The following is a 12,520-nucleotide window of genomic DNA, read 5'->3' on the forward strand; positions in this document are numbered from 1 at the left end:
TCCAGGTGAGGGCAGATCCTGGTCTGGGACAGCTTGGTCCCAAAGCCTAAGGCTCCCCAGGGAGCCTATCTTTCTACAGCTTATTCCTGGAGACATTAAACCCTATACCACTACCCGCATGCGCTTGGCTGTAGGTGAAAACATGAAGTCCCTTGTAAGTGGGGCTGGCCTGGACACTAGCCTACCTCATTATCTTGGGTCAGGATTGGTAAGATTACTCTGAGGTACTGAGGGAGGTTAAACCAGCCCCACAGGAATTAACTGAGGGGACTCTGGGAGATGGGCTCTCAAAACCTGTGATGTTGGCAGGTGTAGGTGGGGAGCTGGGCCCTGGAGACAGGGGATCCAAGGAGAAGTTCCCCCAGAAGGCCCATCTGATAACAAAGTGACATTGGCCCCCCTACAGGAGAGGGACATCCTAACTAGAAGGACTGTCTTCATCAAGGATCAGAAGAAAGACGAACCCTTGAGCCAGGCCAACTACTGGGGGTTAGCAGGGAGCTAACGGACTCATAATGAGCAGAGCAGTACCCCTGGTTTGAGCTGTAGGCAGAGTGATTGTACCTACTAGAGAAAGACTGACCGATGGGTGAAATTCGATTGCAGCTCCTCGTTCCCTGACCTCATAAGCATAAGGTTATATGACTGGCTCACATTATCCCCTCTCCAGGTCTCCTCAGTCATGAGATGACTCTGTCCAGGATTGTGGACTGATTTTTTGGGAGGCCAGGATTCACCAAGAACTTTAAGTCTTCTGAAGCTCCTATCCCAAATGCCAATTCATAGGACCGAAAGGAGTGACAAAAAAACCCTCTGGTCTGACTTCCCATAGTAGGCATGATGGACCTCTTCAGACCCTTAGAAAAAAGTTCAGTTGGGTACAAACAGTTGTAGCTGATTATGATACCCGCTGTCCTGAGGCAAACCCACTGTACATCTCGCATGCAAAGACTATTGCAGGAGAATTGCTAAAAGTCTTTGCCAAAGTTGGGGTACCTAAGGAGATCCTCACTGATCAAGACATCAACACTGTCATGTCTGCTGAAGGAGGTGTTGTAATCTATTGAAAATAAAGACTTTACATATGTCTGTCGCACCTGAAAAGGATGTTAAAGAAGTTCATTGCTGAGGATCCTGTCATTGGGATCAGCTGATCTCTCCCCTGTCATTTGCTATTCAAGAAGTTCCCCAATCATCTACTAAATTCTCCTTCTTTGAACTCTTACACAGGAGACAACCCTGGGGAATTCTTGACCTGGCCTGTGAGATGTGAGAGGAACAGGCTCCTAGGACAAGAGTGTTGTACAGAATGTAGTGAAGCTCTGGGAGAGGCTCAAAACCCTAGGGACCTTTCCCAAAGAAAACTTTCTCCATGCTCAACAGGCCTGGCAGCGAGCCTACAACAAAGGTGAGCATGTGGGAATATTTAAGCCTGGCAATTGGGTACTACTTCTACTCCCGAGTGCAGGGCCCAAGTTACTTGATAAATGGCCAGGGCCATACAAAGTAGTCTGCCAGATCAGGCCAGTTAATTATGAAATCAGCCAGCCTGATAAGAGAAAGTGAACCCAGATCTACCATATTAACCTTCTGAAGCCATGGACGGAGTGGGAGAGCTTATTTATCATTCCTTATCCCCTAAGTCAGAGCTAGGGCCCCAAGGCCCACCCCACTGGACCTAGCTGCTATATAAATGGGAAGACACCTTTGCCCAGAACAGAGAGCCCAGCGAGAAACCTAGTAAAAGCCTTCTCAACGGTGTTTGTATCCCAGTCAGGATGGACTCATCTCGTGCAACACCACATCCAAACAGAAGCTGGGCAACTCCTGGGAGAGCCCACAGTGACTCCCCCCGCAAAACACAAGAGGCTGTGAGGCAAGAGGTCCATGCAGGGTTGGAACTAGGGGTCACTGAAGAATCCTGCAGCAACTGGTAAAGTCCAGTTGTATTAATCACAAAGCTGGACAGCACTATCCAGTTTTGCATAGACTTTAAAAAGGGCCGTGCTATCTCCAAATTTTATGCTTATCCCCAAGTGGACAAACTACTAAACCAGCTAGGTGAGGCCCGATATATCACCATGTTAGACCTAACCACAGAATACTGGCAGATCACATTCACAGCAGAATCATGGGAGGAAACTGTTTGGCCTCTATCAGTTTAGGACTATGCCCTTTGGCTTCCACAGTGCCCCAGCGATATTCCAGTGGCTCATCGATCAAGTTCTTAAACCACATGGTCTTATGCTGCAGTCTATTTAGATGATGTGGTTATCTCCAGCTGAGATTGGGAGGAATATTTACCAAAAGTCACTGCTGTAGGTCAATCACTACTGGGGGGTGGGGGTGCGGGTGCGGGGGCTGGGCTAGCTGCAAACCCAGCAAAGTGTAAGATTTGGAAAGAAGAAAGCATTTATCTGGGACATACTTTGGGCAATGGCAATGTCCATCCCCTTGTGGACAAAGTCCAGGCCCTCAAAGCATGCTCTTCTCCAGCCATGAAGAAAGTCCAAAGGTTTTTGGGGCTTGCAGGTTATTACCAATTATTTGCCAAGATTTTCAGTAATATCAGCTCCCTAACAGAGCTAATTAAGGACAGTAGCCCGAAGAAGGTTCCCTGGTTTTAGGCCTGTGAAAAAGGCCTTTCAGAAGTTGAAAGACCACCTGTGCAAAAAGCCTGTCCTGTTCAGTCATGACTTCTCAAAAGAGTCCATTTTGCAAACCGATATCTCAGAAGTGGGCCTAGGTGCAGGACTGACCCAAGAAGCAAATGGAGTGGAAACACTCTGTGCTCTATCTGAGCCGCAGAGTGTTCCCTCAGGAACAGGCATATTCTGTGATAGAAAAGGAAGAACTGGCCATGAAATGGGTCATGTACTCTTCTTGATATTACCTCTTGGGAAATCCATTCAAGCTTATCACCGACCATGCTCCCTTGAGCTGGTTAATCGTCATGAAAGACACGAGGCCCCCAGCTTATGTTCTGATATCTGTCCCTCCAGCTGTGCACCTTCCAAATTCAGCATAGAGCTGGAAATGCTCACCAAAGTGTTGATTTTCTTTCCAAGGGGTGGAGCAATCTGCTGGCCCTGGTTTCCTAGATGCCATCTTGAGGGGGAGGGTGTGTGATGAGGTTTACAAATCCCCCACTGGACAGCAGGGAATTAAGGAGCAGCTCGGGACTCAGGCAGCTCCTCCTCAGGGGTGCTGGAAATTTTTTTTTAGTGGGGGTGCTGATGATGGAAACCATATATTTACTGTTTGTTATTTCCACTTCAAGCCAGGGAGTGCAGCAGCACCCCCAGCATCCTTAGTTCCAGCACCACTGCTCCACCTTGCCAGACCTGCAAGGCATGCACAGGCTGGAGGAGGAGCTTAAAAGGGAGGCAGAGCGGCTCCCTTATTGGCAGACCAGGGGAGAGAACAGACCTGCAGCTCCCGAGGAAAGGGTTGACTGGAGGCTGGAGCCAGGGCCGGCTCCAGGCACCAGCCAACCAAGCACGTGCTTGGGGCGGCATCTTATAAGGGGCGGCCAATGTTGCGGTGGCGGGGGGTGCTCGTGGTGTTTTTGTTTTTGTTCGCGGAGCAGCGCTCGAGGTTTTTTTTTTTTTTTCGGTGGTGCGATGCTGGGGGGGTGGGGGGTTTGGTGGCGCGGTGCTGGGGAGGGGGGTTTGGGCGGCCTGGCCCAGCGCTTGGGAGGGGGCGGGGGTTTGGGCGGCCCAGCGAGGCGCTCGCGGGGGGGGCAGGGGTTCGGGCGGCCTGGCGCAGCGCTCGGGGGTTTGAGTGGCCCGACGCTCTGGGGGTTTTGGGCAACCCAGCGCTCGTGGGGGTGCAAGGGTTTGGGCGGCCCGGCGCAGCAATCTGGGGGGGGCGGCACTGTTCTTTTTTGCCTGGGGCAGCAATAAAGTTAGAGGCAGCCCTGGCTGGAGCTTCCCAGATGACCGCTACCCGACGACCCCCTTCCTGAGGGAAGGGAGGGCCAGATACTGATTCACACTGAGAGGGAATCATTCCCCTCTACTTCTTAGTAGCTCGGTTTATTTGTATTAGTTCCCTTTGCATTTTTGTTAATAGACTACCCTAGAAAGAGAGAGACTTTAAAGTGACCTGGCCAGAGGGCCAAGTCACAGGAAGAGGCACATCACCACAAAGATGGAGCAGCTGTCAGTAGGAGACATCCAGTGGGGAGAGAGCTGCTATGCCATGCCTGGCCACAAGGAGGCGCCAGCAGTGAGTCAACCCACGTCACAAGGACTAAGGTAAATGTCTTACAGAAGTCTATTATGTAAATACAGTTACTATTATCAACACATTTGTGATCTCATCAAAAACAATATCCAGTTTGTTTGACGAGACCTATTTTCCACAAAACCAAGTTGACTGGATTGTTTTACCATCCTTTAATCCCTTTTCTGTGTGCACCCCATATCAGTGACTAAATGGATCAAATGTTGAGAGATGCTGTTACCAGTTTGTTACCAATGAGGGTTTTAGCAAGGTTCAAAATTATTTTTTATTCATAAATTTCCAGTATATCTGAAAAATCTGTGTCTCTGGTGTAACATAAACAACAAGGAGTCTGGTGACACCTTAAAGACTAACAGATTTATTTGGGCATAAGCGGAAGTGAGGTTTTTACCCACGAAAGCTTATGCCCAAATAAATCTGTTAGTCTTTAAGGTGCCACCAGACTCCTTGTTGTTTTTGTAGATACAGACTAACACAGCTACCCCTGATACTGGTGTAACATATTAAATTCTGCTAGCCAAAACGTCTATTACAATTATTAGTACTTCTAAAAATAATAACCCTGGCTTAACAATTCTTGTAAAGTTTGGCAGATCTTTTTTGGGGTAATTTGCAGGCAAGCTATTTCCCCTTCTTAGTATGTCTGCTGGAGCACTCTGGGAGTTTAGCTCCTAAGCAAGCAATAGGCCTTAGAGAAGTCTGGCCCAGAGGTCAACAATTCTCAGCACCTGTAATTCCCACTGAAATCAATGACCGGTGAACCTGTGCCTCCAGTGGGTGTTGCAGCTGCTCAGCATCTCTCAGCATTTGACCTACATCCCGTTAAAGCAACATACGCTTTTAACTGTGTGTCCTGTGTCCAGTTTGGGGCCCCACACTACAAGATGGCTGTGGAAAAATTGGAAAGAGTCCAGCGGAGGGCAACAAAAATGATTATGGGGCTGGAACACATGACTTATGAGGAGAGGCTGAGGGAACTGGGATTGTTTAGTCTGCAGAAGAGAAGAACGAGGGGGGATTTGATAGCTGCTTTCAACTATCTGAAAGGGGGCTCCAAAGAGGATAAATCTAAACTGTTCTCAGTGGTACCAGATGACAGAACCAGGAGCAATGGTCTCAAGTTGCAGTGGGGGAAGTTTAGGTTGGATATTAGGAAAACCTTTTTCACTAGAAGGGTGGTGAAGCACTGGAATGGGTTACCTAGGGAGGTGGTGGAATCTCCTTCCTTAGAGGTTTTTAAGGTCAGGCTTGACAAAACCCTGGCTGGGATGATTTAGCTGGGGATTGGTCCTGCTTTGAGCGGGGGATTGGACTAGATGACCTCCTAAGGTCCCTTCCAACCCTGATATTCTATGATTCTAATTCCCCTGTTGTCCGCTGCAGTTGAGCTACTGACTGTGACTCCATTCCATGATAAATACTGTGAGATTTTCAGGTGAAACCCAGTGGAGGGCTGTATGTGCTTTTTGTAGTCAGTGGCATTTCAAGTGATCAAAAGCAGTTCATCTCTGAAACAATTACAACAATGGGCAGTAGGGCTGATGGCAGGATGGTTGAGTGCAGCTCTTGCTATATAAATAGGTTGCAGAAAGTATCAGCTTGTCCTAAAAGATATCAATGGTTGTTTTTAAAAATACCCTCTATTTTTAAATGCACAGCTATTAGGTCTTGCCTTTAATATGCCTGTTGTAGGTGGAAGGGCAATCATCTGGAGGAAATAAATGAGCATATTTCTATTCTCTTGATCACAGCAATGCTTGCATGCTGATCACAACTGATAATGCTGTAACCAATAGCAGACCCATTGGTTAAACTTGTACTGTAGCCATTAGTTTACCCTCTGTTTAATGTAGGGATCCATGTAGACTGTTATAAGCACATCAGTAGAAGGTGTTATAAATAGTTATAAGCAACCTGTAGACCTGTTAGGCTCTATAACAATTTATTGTTTATTAAAACATCTATTCATTATGTATTAACCCTTTACAGGCTATGTATAAATATATCTTTAATATAGAATGTGTCCAAACCAAGATTTCTTTTTTTTTTAATCCAGCACAAATATACAAAAGAGCCATTCAGTTTAACTGCAGGTGGAAGTTTGTGGGAATCAACCCATAAATGCATAGGAATATAAAAAGTTAACAGTTCAGAATTCTATCCGGTGGTAAAAGTTTTGTCCAGAGTATTTTATTTAAATGTGGAAGCCTTCTGTTCTTATGTATCAGTGTTTAGAAATTATATATGCTATTGCTCCCTGCAAATGTTGTAAATTGCCTTATTTTCTAAATTGCAGAGGATACATTTCTAAAGGCTAGGCTTGTTTATCATGAACATGCCTTTTCTGTGAAAATTTAATGATTAGATACACTAGCTCCAAACACAAAATGGAACCAAATAATTTATATCAGAGGTTATCAAGCATTTTGTGTATGACACGTCTACACTAGGAAAAATAGCTCCATAACAACTAGTCGATTGTAAAATCTTAGGGTGAAATCCTGGCCTGATTGAAGTCAATGGCAAAACTCCCGTTGACGACAGCGGGCTAGGATTTCACCTCTAGTATAGACTTGGTAGGTTTTAGTTTTACTTCATTGTAGCTGTTAAGGTAAAATTCAGGGGGAAGTCTAGGGTTGACCTTGACCAATTACATTGAGGTAGAACTACAGCTTGCCCCATCAACACTACTCTTCTGTGTTAGCTGGTTATAAAAACACACCTCCCCTCCCCAAGTATAGACATAATCAGATTGTGGACTACAATCTTAACAGGTAGATTGTCTTGTGGACAGTCCATTTCCTGGTAGTCCATGCTATCTCCCCTCTCATTTGTGATCACATGACATCCCAACTGCTACATGACAGTGGCAACTACAGCAAATGCTGACTTGGGAAAGTAACATCAGGAAATTATTTATTGCATTTTTAGCTTCTTTGAATGAAATTTAGCAGATGGAGACAAGGAGGCGGAACCAGTACCAGGTGACCAGCACACACTTCATGATCCACCAACAAGTGCTCCACAATTTAAGGATATCTGTTCTATATGCTATTACGTTAAACAAAATCAAACCAAATTAATGTTAAAAGTACTGTTTTTTAGGTTGCAAAGTCAAACACTCAAAAGTTAGGAAATGCAGAATTATGATTGTCCATGTAACCTTAACCTCTGCCCCACAATCGTTCATTACATGATCACATACCATTTTTAACACATGACCCCAGACTCCTTCAGTGCACAGGATGGGTGGTGTTCAAGGAAGGAGGCAGCTGTTCAATACTTTTAGCTTCATCATTTAATTAGTGGTTTCTACCTTATTTGCTGCACACATTCCCAGGCCTGCAGCGCATACATAATTAATCATTTCCTCATGACCTTTTCCAGGATACTTATTACTGTGGTGTCTGAGTGTCTCACAAACAATGAATTCATTTACACTGCAACATAATAGGGTATTATTATCCTCATTTAAGATATGAGGAAACTGAGACAACAAGAATTCACTGTAACCGCACAGTGACTCACTGGCAGAGCCCAGATTGGAACTAAGGCTGTTCTGACACCCAACGCTGGCTTTACACCTCCAGGCCAGACAGCCGCAATAGTATGCATGCACAGCTTCCCTTGGCATCAGCTGAAGTTGCAAGCGTTCAGCACTTCTTCACCTCAGGCCCCACGCGTCTCAAACTAGGCACCCAGAAAATGAGGAACACACATTTCGTTAGTGGCCACCTGCCAAGATTTTGGTGACTTGCTGAGCAAAATAAGGGAAGCCTGTGCCAGAGGCAGGAGTAGCGCTGAGTTCTTCTCCATGGCATTCAACTGCCTTAGCCCTAAGAACACCCTTTTTCTTCCTGCAGCCTCTTGCCTTGTTCTCGTCTGACTTCTAAAGCAACTGAGGCCGAGATCCTACAAACAGCCTCAGACACTACACAACCCTGAATTACGGCCTGAGGACAGTCCAGCTTGGTTGCTGAATCATTATTAGTTCTATTTATGTGGTGGTAGGGTCACTGAGTGACCTCCAAGGGCATTGAGTCCTGAGCTGAATAAATCAAACAACAGGGGAAAGGACAAGGTAACAGTACAGAACTGAAACCAAGCAAACCCCCAAGCTGAGTCCGTCCCGCCAAGTTCAGTGAACTCATAAGCCTACAGGACAACTGCCCCCAGAATCACATGGGTCCCTCTCTCCAGGAAGGGGCAAGGGCTGGAATCTCAGACACAGTTTTCTCTGAGCTGGCTTGGTTACTGAAAGGCTTTGTTGCTTGTTGTCATTTATTTTTGCTATTGAATAAATAGCAGGTTAATAATAGCTGTGAATTCTTTGCTTGTCTGAGTCATTACACCCCTTCATGTGTGAGAAGAGCCCACATGCCGAATAGCGGGATCGTGACCCTGAAGCTCAGACAATGAGGCTCAGTTATTAGCAACTGCCTGCCAGCCCAGACTACACTTTTCAGTAATTTTGAGATAGCAATAACTTGTGTACAACAGCCCCCTAAATCATGGCTAAAACACCTTGTTCCAGTCTATATTCTGCAGTGCTAGCTCCCCCAGTTCCTTGAATGTCATCTGAGGAAAGACTGGGCTCCTGGCTGAAAGGAACATGCCCTGCTGACCAGAGGTGCTGCTGACAAAGGGCTAGATTGTCAGCATTGTTGTTCCCCGGTTTGGCTGAACAAGCAGGAGTAAAACCATCCTCCTTCCTCAGATGGCTACTCTGGCTGCAGGGGGGAGACAAAGGATGCTTGCAAGTAGGCAAGGAGGAGCCTAGCCTCCCATCGCCCTAACGAATAACTGGCATCTGTATCCTGGTGAACAGGGAAGGGGTTTGCTGCTCCCTGGAGAGACGTGAGTAGCACACAGAAGGGCAGATCAGGGTTAGAGTTACCTGTGCCCTTTAAGGATTGAAGGGCTGCTGAGAGAGTTTAAAGGGGACAGCTGTGGTTGCAGCAGCAGAGTAATGTGCGCTCTGCAAGGACTGGGCTACGCTGTGTGTGTTTGTTTGTATAAGAAATTGAGTAAAACTCCAGTTTTAAAATGGTCCCTGCTCTGGGAGTGTAACATGTGTCATAACTGACTTCCTCTCCAGAGCGCGGGAGGAATGGTGGCTGGTTGTGAACGATATGACAAGCAAAGCTGTTCCTAAACCTACCGTGTCAGACTGTACACCTCTCTTTAGAGGAGATGAATAATGAACATCGCTAGGGGCTGGGTCTAATTTATACAGGTGTTAGGAAAGAATTGTAAGAAAAATAATAAGATGATGGAAACACTGAAAGATCCATTGAGATGAGAGCAGCAGCACCCGCACCTCTGGGAGTGCTTCCTATTTTCTAATCCAAAATAATGCAGAATTAAGACGTATAGTTATCTGCAGGGGGGTTTCGTACTTTTGGTCTTTAAGAACTTGCTGCCATTGGAACCATGTCAAAACTTTACACTGACTTCCGGGAGACAGGCTCAAGCCTCAGGGAGCAGTAGGCTGTGCGCACTCCCATTGAAGATAAGGGGCCAGATTTACAAAGCTACTTAGGTGCCTAAAGATGCCGATGGATGTGGAGGCCCAGATCCACAAAGGTACTTTGGAGCTTTGGAATGAATGGAAGGTACCTTTGAAGATCTGGGCTCTAGCGGGATGTTTGACTTCAACAAAAGTTAGATTAACTCACTGAAGTGCTTTCATAAACACCAGTCGGTGCCTGTGTCCATTGCTAGGAGCCAAAATTCCTTTATGCATCAGGCCCCTAGAATAGGGACTGGTCCGTGGGACTACATGTGTGATTGAAATTAGGCACATCTCAACAACTTGATCCACAGCGGCAAGCCACTGCAACAATAAGGTGGGACTTCCTCATTACAGCATGCAGGGAGCCTCTTAGCACGGCATATCTCTAGATCCCATCTACTTACTATCAGAGGGGCAGCCGTGTTAGTCTGGATCTGTAAAAAGCAACAAAGAGTCCTGTGGCACCTTATAGACTAACAGATGTATTGGAGCATAAGCTTTTGTGGGTGAATACTCACTTCGTCACCCACGAAAGCTTATGCTCCAATAGGTCTGTTAGTCTATAAGATGCCACAGGACTCTTTGCCGCTATCTACTTACTAGACATCCTAGCATCCAGTGCTAGGTACTAGAGCAAGCTGCATTCTTTTTAACGATGTAGTAAGTGCTACCAGTGAGTAAATCCCCCTCCCCCACTCTGCCCTATGCTTGGGATCTTCACCTTTCCAGCGCAGTCCAGCTCTGGGTCTAACAGCTATAATTTAGCTCTTTCTTTCAAGCTCCAAGGACTAGTAACTGTGCCTCTTGCTCTGTTCTGTACAGCACCAAGCACAGTAATTGTTCTCAGTTAATAATCAAATGCAGCAAGTTGCGATATTGCAATGAAATTTGCATGGTTAGAGTTCCCCGAAGTCCAATACAGCGGAAGTCAGTCCTTCAACAATGACAGTTCACCTGCATCACAGATTTGTTATAATTATTACATTGGTAGAGCTGCTATGCAATAGCACTAAATGTGTCCAATAAAATTACAAATGCACGAGGTAGGATTTATGGTATTCATTTCAGTGCACAAGTAGTAACATATTTAACTACATATTTAACCAGGTAAACAGGGACAGAAAAAAAATATGGTTGAAACCTGGGCCCCACTGAAGTCAATGGGAGTTTTGCTTCAATGGAGCCAGGATTTCACCCTATATATTTGTAACGAGGCTGAATTAACATACCTGTTATTATCTTCACACCTGGTTTTGGAGACTAACACTGTACTGGCCTGTGATTGTATTAAGAATTATCTATGCATTTAATTCTCTAGGTTCTTTTAAAGAAAATATATTGTGAAAGGTGACCTGCAAAGGAAAAACAAGTGTTGAACGTGCATCTTTTTTCGCGTCTTTCTGAGGAATACACAAGGCATCCCACAGTGTGCCCAGCTAATTGACCCTCACACCGAGACTGAGGGCCAAATTCTCTGCTACACCTGTTTACAGCAACATTTGGCCCTGGGACGCAAGCTTATGACATTTATGAGTTCAAACAACTAGTGATGAGATGGGAAAACCTGAATTTGGTTCTACACAATTCTGCACTGCTTTGAACTCAACAGAATTCTCTGCTCACCGAAGAACCCAGGGCCATATTCTCAACTGCCATTGACTTTACAGCGGTTCCTCCATTGTTTTGAGTGGAGTCATTCCTAATTTACACTGGTGTAAGGGAGAGCAGAAGCAAGCCCTAAAATATTGGAAACGAAAATCCAGTATCAAATTCTCTCAGGTAAATGAAAGAAGCTGATATTGGCAGGTATGGGGCAACAAGTGTCGTCAGGGAAACAGAAAGCCAGAGAGAGAGGCCTTGTCATGTCAAGGGAGAAAATACCACTGGTGAGAGCTAAACTACTGAAGAAACAAGTCATAACTGAAGCAGTTTCCTCCACCTGCTGTTCGACTGTTCTGTCCTCTCTTCCTGGCCCATGGATTCCGCTCCCTGCAGTTCAGAGCCCTTATTTACAAGCGAGGAATTGGGGCTCGGAAGTCTCTCTTTGTTGCAGCATCTAACTACTGGTAGAGAGCAGGCAGGGGGTTTGTAAATTACTGTTCCCGCACTGCAGAGAGAGTCCTAGTTACGGTGGTGATTTATTTTTAACTGAGAGGGAGAGAGGGAGAGAAACAGGAAAAGATGCTACCAGGAGTGGCAAGTCTTCAATTTGAAAATTGTGACACTCATTTAAGTTTAATGACCCTGAAGCCTCTATCTCTTCACTACCATTCGATCCACACAGAGGACTGTGCAGTCTCTATCAGTGAGATGCTCAGATACTACAGCCATGGGGGCCCGAACTGCCTTGTTAGATACATGACTTCTTTTGCCGAAATGTTTCCATTCTGTTTTGCAAATGCAGCTTGACTGGACATCCCACTGTAAATATATAAGAAAAGTTTGCAGTGAAAACCCAGCACCATTGAAGTCAGTAGCAAACTCCCACTGACTTCAATGAAGCTGGTATTTCATCCTCTGTACCTATTAATTTTTTCAATGCTTTATTATTTTTACATATTGGAAACACTGCTTATCACAAACTTATCACCACACATGCTGCTTGTTGGCAAAAAATAAAGAATTCCCCTTCTTTAACCTCATCTCATTACTCATACTTATAACGATAGTTTTATTGTCCCACGTATCTTAGTAATTTTGAATAAAATTCCAAGTCCTAAGGTACCCATTCTGAGAGAGTCATGGGAACAAAGAACC

Source organism: Trachemys scripta, chromosome 1 (assembly GCF_013100865.1).
Source record: "Trachemys scripta elegans isolate TJP31775 chromosome 1, CAS_Tse_1.0, whole genome shotgun sequence".
Taxonomy (NCBI): domain Eukaryota; kingdom Metazoa; phylum Chordata; order Testudines; family Emydidae; genus Trachemys; species Trachemys scripta.